Consider the following 8,797-nt stretch of genomic DNA (forward strand, 5'->3'; position numbering starts at 1 on the left):
GTTCCGGGAATGGCCGGGTCGGGTGGCCGCGCTCACACCGCTCAGATGATTTCAGGACACAAATGCAGAGCCAGGGACCCAGAAAACCACAAGGCTCCGGGAAGGTTGCCACAGCTGTACTTCAGATCAATCTTTCCAGTTAGATTTGCGGACGCCTCCTTTACTCAGTAGGGGATTTGGAGGAGGCTGGAATGTCCGTGCCGTACGTGTTAATCTAACGATCTAACTTCACCCAACAGCTTCGAAGCGTCGCAAACACAGGACACTCATTAACGCGAACAAGTGAGGCCTCAAGCTGGCCAGACGATTTTGACGCTGAGCTGTGACAGCAAACTGCTTTGGGGGACCTGGTTGCCTCTGCTCTGACTGGGGCGGGACCCGGAGAGAGAGCTTTGCGCTTTCCTCTCGGGGCACGAGGCTCGAGAAGCCAGTTCGGCGCGAGCTTTCAGAGGAACCGTGTAGAAGGCAGGGCTAATGAGGTCAAGGCGGGACATTCTCACCCAGCCGCACATTTGCTGGGCCGGTCCTCTGGCTTGGCTGAGGAGCACGATGAACTTGTAAGAGTCTCACACCGAGAGCCTTCAGGGCACATGCATGGTGCCAGTGACAGGGCCAGTGTCATCAGCTCTCGGCTCCTCTCGAGTGCTCCCTTCTCAGAGGGTCCAGTGCTCCCATCCACCTGGGCCTCCTACTTCCTCTGGGTCCTCCCTCCGCGGGTGCCTCAGCTCTTTCTCGCATCGTCTGCGGTTCCCTCTTTCACGGCCCCACTCGTACCACTGACAACCCGCTTAGCCCTGACCTCCTACGAAAAGGATTTCCTGCGTCCGTCTCATGCATAAGCTGCCATCACAGTGTCCTTCTCTCTGCGGCCAAGAGCCTGAGCGTCTCCTTCCTCACCTTGTATCCCCCAAATGGCCCCCTGAAACTTCTCCGGGAAGGTCGTCTCCATTGCCAAATACGATAGCCTTTCTTAATTTTTCTCCCCAGGCTACTTCTCACGTTCTTGCTCTTCTAAAGGCAGGTCCTGAACCACCCATTCTCCCCCTTCCTCCCAGATGGTGCACAAATCCAGACGGGTGTAGCCACGTGGTCTGTCCCGGAGCACAGGCAGTGGAGAGGAGCAGTCGGGAGCACAGACACCAGAGCCCCTGCCCGTGTGTGTCCTGGACGAGTTGCCCGCCCCCGTGCCCAGCTCGAAAGTGAGCTTAACAATAACACCTACTCATGGGATTGCTATGCGATCGGATGTGTTAACCTATGGAAAGGGTTTTAAACAGCTTCTGGAGCCCACAAGGTGAGAGTGTGTTTGTTACGAGCTATTACTCCTTCCAATTCATTTCTGGTCTGGCCTCCACTTCCCTCTGGCCAAAGGCTGGTGTCGGGCTTTTGACCTTGGACACAGGCTTTCTGCAGGAATGTGACCTGTGGTTTTGCTCATCACGCTGCAGAGGGATGACCATCCTTGGTTGCCAGATGTCGTGCATCTAGCTTCTGCGGAGATTGGGAACTCTTGCCAGGAACACAGAGGTCTGCCGCTCGGCAGGTGGTTCAGAAGCAGATTCATGTGGAGGTTGTGTCTGGGGCTGGGGGCGATTCTCACCTGCTCCAATTCCAAAGTTTTGAATTAAATTCAAAAAATAAATTCACCCCAACCCTAACCCTAACCGTGAGGCCCTTTCAGAGATTCCAGACTTGGCTGGCATTTGTTGAGAGTCACCTGTTTCGTCCATGTTGCTCGTCAGTGCGAATTGGTGGTGGTCATTTGCGTTCCACCCAGAGGGACACCTGAAAGTCCCAAACCAGAGAGTAGTGATTTACTGTCTGGGTCTCATTCCATTTCAGCAACAATCATTAGCAAAACCAGTCTGAATCTTAGAGATCATACAAAGGAAGAGAAGGAAAGTGGAGACAATTCCATGGGAGAGAGATTCCTGGAATGGGCCGAGTGCTGACCTCCGGAGGGCAGCCCCCTGGCCCAGCGCCCGTCCTGTCCCCACGTGCCTGCGAGCTGGTCCTGACCCGCAGCAGGTGCCACTCACAGAACACTGGTGACCCTCTCGTTGTGGTCCGAGCCTGCCCAGGACAGGTGGCCTTGGGATTCTGAGCATCAGCACACCTCAGGCTCCCTCTGCTCCCTCCGCCTTCCTTGTGATGACCCCCGTATGCTTCTGCTCCCCGACCTGAATGAATAAAACGCACACTTCTAGTCACTTTTGTTGACTTCCAGTGTCTCTGTTCAAGGTTACTGGGGAGAAAGCGTCTGTAAACAGCACATACACAACGGCGAATTTTAACACGTTAAGCGACAGAACTTTTATAACCAAATACAAACTGCTTAAACCAAGCAATCAGAAAATAAAGTTTTGGGGGATTAGAGTATTTGGCAAACATTCCCAGATGTTGATTTTATATAAGACAACATAGACTTTATATAGCGTTTATAAGACAAGTTTTTTTTTCTTTTTTTTTTTTTAATTTTTTTTTTTAACGTTTATTTATTTTTGAGACAGAGAGAGACAGAGCATGAACAGGGGAGGGGCAGAGAGAGAGGGAGACACAGAATCCGAAACAGGCTCCAGGCTCTAAGCCGTCAGCAGAGCCCGACATGGGGCTCAAACTCACGGACCGTGAGATCATGACCTGAGCCGAAGCCGGACGCTTAACCGACTGAGCCACCCAGGTGCCCCAAGTTTTTTTTTCTTAATCAACCACTTAGTCATATAAAGAACTGTTGGTATTTTATTTTAGTAACACACACACACAAAACAAAAAGCATGTATTCATGTGGTTTATTAAACCCCATCAGTGTAACATATCTAGCAGTATATTTAAGATGCTGCGTTCTTTTGGGTATAATTGAAACTTTCACCACATTTTCCAGCTTAAATAAGTTTCTCTTGCCGCATCTAAGACACTCGTTACTTAATATAGTCGCTCATGAAACTAATATTAATTGCTTATCCGTTACAGGCTTCCCCCTGGGATTTCAGCTGGGGTACCATCCACCCCCTGAGCCTGGAGACGGGGTACCCGGGCCCCCGGGGAGCATGGCAGGGAAGGCAGGCAGGGTGGCCAGGGAAAGACGGGCAGGAGACCATTTGCACTTCTGAGTATTACAAGTTCATTTATTGAGCCTGTTTTAAAAAACAGTCCTTTGTAACTTCTAAGAGCTCAGTATTATTAAAAACAGAAACATTTTTTTCTGACATTCTACATTCCACGTGTTTTCTTCCCAGTTGACAAGTGGCTTTTAGCTTTCTCCGTGATGGGTTAACCGGGCAGGTCAACAGGCATCAGTGTTTCCCTGCATGGGTTTGCTGTCATTGTCTTGCTGGCCTTCCTCAAGGTCACCTGCTTCCCGGTAAGACCCCCCACCACTCTCCACCAGGAGTGTGGATAAGTGCTCTGTGTATTCACATCTTGATGTCCTTGGGAAGGTTTTACAGTTTTGCTCGAAAATATGCTGCATTTCAATTCTGTGCTCTTGCAAATATTGCTTTCCATAACATTTCTAATAGTTACTTCTGAAATATAGAAACATATTATTCTTGTTCATTTAGTTTTATCGGTCACCCTGATGTGTTTTTGCATCTGTGTGTTTTTTTCCAGTGGACCAACTCAGTATGTATATATGTATATATGTATTTATAATTTTTTATTTTTTAAAATTCATGACACATTTTAATGTTTATTTACTGACTTTTTTTTTTTTTTTTTTTTTTTGGAGAGAGAGAGAGAGCGCGAGAGAGCACACAGACAAGGAAGGGATAGAGAGAAAAAGGGAGACACAGAATCTGAAGCAGATTCGAGGCTTCGAGCTGTCAGCACAGAGCCCAATGAGGGGTTCAAACTCACGAACTGTGAGATCATGACCTGAGCCGAAGTCAGATGCTCAACCGACCGAGCCACCCAGGCGCCCCCCAACTCAGTATTTATAAATGATGATTGTTAGTTAGTAGAACTTTGCATTGTGACATATTTCTCAGATTTCTTCAAGTCTTGGGAAAATGGTGACTGCTTAGAGAAAAATGTGAGTTATAAAATGCATGGCAAATAACCTTGGCTCCTTCCAGAGGTTCCCGGGAATGACTTTGCAGTTCTGAGTTAGCTGGGCCAACAGCCATGTATTCCTCAGTCACCAAGCAAGTTTTTCAGGAATATATACGGAATTCTACCCCGGCTTTGGGAATATACTGAAATGTGGGTGCTTTTCTTGGCTTCAATATCATCTCTCCTGCCCTTGACTGAAGTCTTTTCTATCCAACCCCGATCTCTTCACTACTTTTCCTATTTGTATTTTGTAATCTCTTTATCTCCTTAGCTTCTCTGTTTGTTGCTCTTTCATTTTCCTCAGTCTAAGAAAATTCTTCAGTGAAAATAGGCAATTTATTAACTACTTGTAGTCAGCTAGAGCCCTCACATCTATTGATAGTTTTTATTTTAATGATTATATTTTCAACGCCAAGTTTGGTTCATATTTTGCAGAATACTTTTATTCAGACAAACTTTTGACTTCAGATCAGTTCTAGCCTCATAGACGAGTTGCAAAGATAGTACAAAGTATTTCTTTATACTCTGATTCCAGATTCCCTCATTGTTAATAAATAACTTCCATTGATATTTAATGTTTGTCACAAGTAATAAAACAATCATGATGCATTATTATTAACCAATTTCCATATTCGGATTCCTTTGGTGTTACCTAATATTCTTTTTTGTTCCAGAACCCAGTATGGGATATCACACTGCATTTGATCATAATGTCTCATTAGATTCCTTTGGGCTGTGACGTTTTCTCAGACTTGCCTTATTTTTGATGACCTTGGCAGCTTTGCAAAATACTGATCAGGAGTTTTATAGACTTTGGCTCGACTTGGACTTGTTTGATGTTTTTCTCATGATCAGACTGGTATTATGGATTTTGGAAGGAAGACCACAGTGTAAAGTGCCATTCCCATCACATAATATAAAGGGTCCCTACTGTCAACATGACCTTGTAGTGATGGTGTCGACCTCGATCACCTGGCCAAGGTTGTGTTTTCCAGCCATCCCCATCACAATGTTACCTTTCTCCCTTTCTAGACTGTTTTGTCTGGTAATACCTCACCAAGCATTCCCCACCTACGGGTGACCCACCCGTAGGGAGGGGTGACCCTCTCTTAGCATGGAGAGCTAAGCCAAACCTTTTTGTCTAGATATATATTTTTAAATGTTTTATTTATTTTTGAGAGGAAGAGTGAGCAGGGGTGGGGGCAGCAAGAGAGGTGGGGACAGAGGATTCAAGGCTGGCTCCACACCGACGGCAGCGAGCCTGACGCGGGGTTCAAACTCAGGGACTGTGAGATCATGACCTGAGTCGAAATCCGACGCTCAAGCCACTGAGCCACCCAGGTGCCCTGAGAAAACTTCTTGATGAAGGAATGTCTGCATATGCTCCTTGGAATTCTTCTCTATGGGAGATTTGTCTTTTATTTCCCGTCTGCTGATTCATTCAATCACGTCTTTGTATCCATACGGACTCAAGGGTATTTATTACATACTTTGGGCTGTAATACCACATTACCTTATTTATTTTGTTGCTCAAATTGTTCCAGTTTCAGTCACTGTGAGTACTTTCAATCAGTTCTGGTGTCATGACCCCATCGTTTTATTTTCTGAGTATTCACTTACATTCTGATATATTTCCTGTCGCAGCCCCAGAATCAGCCGTTTCTCTAAGGAGTGCTGGGTCCCTCTAGGGGAGAATGGTATTAGGAACCAAGATCTGGATGCTGGATGTGCTCATTTCCACTGGAGTGTCATGGTTTCTAGTTCCAATTTTTAAAATAGCTTTTTTTTAAAGGTATGATTGACACCCAATGAAACCCCATCTTGCAGTGTGCAATTTGGTAAGTTTTTACTTTACGGACATATCCGTGAAGCCATTACCGCAATCAAGACAATGAACATACATCTCAGTCCCAAAGGGTCCTCATGTCTGCGTACCCTCTCCCTCTTTCCCTTCCCACCACCCCTCACCCACCACCCATCCCAGACAACCAAGCCTTGGCTTCTTTACTCAGCATATTATTTTGAGGTTCATAGATGTTGCTGTATGCATCAATAGTTAATGCATTTTTATTGTGAGCAATATTCTGCTGAGTAGATACACTATGATTGATTGATTGATGTTTAGTTTATTTTTGAGAGAGAGAGCACAAGCTGGGGAGGAGCAGAGAGAGAGGGGGGCAGACACAGAATCCAAAGAAGGCTCCAGGCTCTGAGCTGTCAGCACAGAGCCCGATGCGGGGCTCGAACTCACGAGCCACGAGATCATGACCCGAGCTGAAGTTGGATGCTTAATCGACAGAGCCACCCAGGTGCCCCTATAATTGATTGATTGATTGATTCCCTTGTTGTTGAACATTTAGGTGGATTCCAATTTTGTACCATTAAACACAAAGCTGCTCTAAGCCTTTGTGTGTATATGTGCTTTAATTTTTCTTGGGTAAATATTACAAGTGGAATTTTTTTGTGAACAGTGAATAATTTACTATTTCCAAATGGTTGTATAAGGGTGTTGAAAGTTTTTTTAATCTTTGTTTTTGTTGCTGTGATAGTTCAGTCAGGTTCCCACTTATATATCCATCCCTAATCACATCTTAGTGTGTTTTCCCTATTAACTTCATTTACAAAAATTCGATACTTTGACTTTTTAGAAATTTAAATATTTTAAGATTTTCTCTTTGTGTCTTTTTAGGGGTTAATTGGAAATAACTTTCTCTTTGTCCCTTTTGTTTGTGTGTTTCTGAGGAAAACTTAGTAGTTTGGGATTTTGTTTCTAGTCTACAACTCCTTACCCTAGAGATAACAAATATTTAATTTAACAGAGTCTAGAGTTAATATATTTCTGAACTATCCTCCCGAGCATTAGGATTTAGCATCAGATCCTTTAAACAGCTCCAATCTCTCTGCTCTCCTTGTCCCAGGTTTTAGTTTCATCTTGGTATCTCAATCCACATATTACAGAAGATTGGTATTGATTTATGCAGTTAAAATATGATCCGTGGTGCTACCCCCTGCTTTCCTTTCTCCTTGTCATTTTTCTTGCATTCCAAATTTTCCTCCCGGGGTAACATTTCATTTCCCAAAGTACATGATTTCTCCCAGGGAAAATTTAGTAGTAGTCCAACCCCTGTATTTTTATTATTATTTTTATTTTTTATCCCTGCGGTTGGAACATGGTTTCACTGGGGATAGAATGCTAGCCCGATAGGTGTTTTCTCACGAAACATTAGAGCTGATGTTGCAGTGGCTACTGGCTTTCTTTATTGTGGTTGAGAAGTTAACTGTGAGGTTAATTGCCATTCTGGTCATTCTGCTAAAATCTGCGTTTTCTTATGATTCCTTTAAAGATCTTCGCCTTGTATTCAATAATCTTTCATGTCACTATAATGTGCATTTGTGTGAATTGGTTTTCTTTAATCCTGCTTGAGATTAAAATCCTAAAATTGGAGCAGGATTTTAAAATCTGGAAAATACGGTGATGATTTTACCGTCCAGTGTTGCTTGTCCCCTTTCTCTCTGCTCCTCTGAAACTGTTACTTCCTATTTATTGGACCTTTTCTCTGCTCCTCATGTCTTCTCAGCTAGAAGGGTACATTCTTTACAAATAGTCTGAAACATAAAAGCCACTTGCTTCTACTTCTAAGGAGAGTAACTGAGAAGTTTTGCAAAGGAAATTCCAGTAGGAGAGAACATTTAGCATGATCTTTAAAAAAATTTTTTTTAATGTTTACTTATTTGAGAGAGAGAGAGAGACAGAGCATGAGCAGGGGAGGGGCAGAGAAAGAGAGGGAGACACAGAATCCGAAGCAGGCTCCAGGCTCTGAGCTGTCAGCACAGAGCCCGATGTGGGGCTTGAACCCATGAGCCCTGAGATCATGACCTGAGCAGAAGTCAGACGCTTAACTGACTGAGCCCCCCAGGTGACCCAGCATGGTCTTTTGAACTTGAATGTACCCACAGGTAGATAAGAGATATGTGATAGAGATATTCTCTTTGGAGGTAAGAATCTTGTGTGTGTGTGCACGAAAATAAGTTGTCAGGAAAAATCTCTCTGATGTACAAAGGACAGGGCAGGATCCCACGTGAGAGGTTAGTAAGCATGTGGGCTGATGGATGGATCTCAGCCAGTGCAACGCCCTGCTCGCTCCAGGAAACAAGGTTCTTAGTTCATGCTGGCACATGGTACTTGAGAGATCCAAGTTCTTTGCCCTCTCTGATAATTGAATTCTACATCGTTTTGGCAAGTTTTTAATGAAGGAGAGTATATAAAACACACACAATACAAAATAATGAAAGTAAATGAATAAAATTTGGCTTAAAAACATCTCTTAGGAATTCTTGATATATGTGAATAGAATTTATGGAGAATTTCTTAGAAACAGGGCAGAACATGAGAAAACGGCAGGTGAATGAATGTGTACAAAAATCCATGCACTTGAACCTAGGATTAAGGGAAACCCGAGTTAGCAGCTTATTTGCATTGGGTCCTCTGTAAAAAAAAAATTCACGTTGGAAAGGACAGAAACAATGTGCTGTGTTCTTGCTCATGGAATCACAGTGAGGGTTCTCTGCACGGGGTCGGTGGGGGCATGGAAACCTTTTGGGAGTCAGACTTTGGATGGCATGAAGGCCAAGTGTCATCAGGTGCGGCACCGAGAGGGCCAGCTAAGGGCCCCCACGTGAAGCACCCTGGATCTTCCTACAACCCCACAAGCAGTCTTCCTCAGGCTCTGGGACAGGACTCTCCCCT

The sequence above is a fragment of the Panthera leo genome, chromosome A1, assembly GCF_018350215.1.
Source record: "Panthera leo isolate Ple1 chromosome A1, P.leo_Ple1_pat1.1, whole genome shotgun sequence".
In the NCBI taxonomy this organism is placed as follows: Eukaryota; Metazoa; Chordata; class Mammalia; order Carnivora; family Felidae; genus Panthera; species Panthera leo.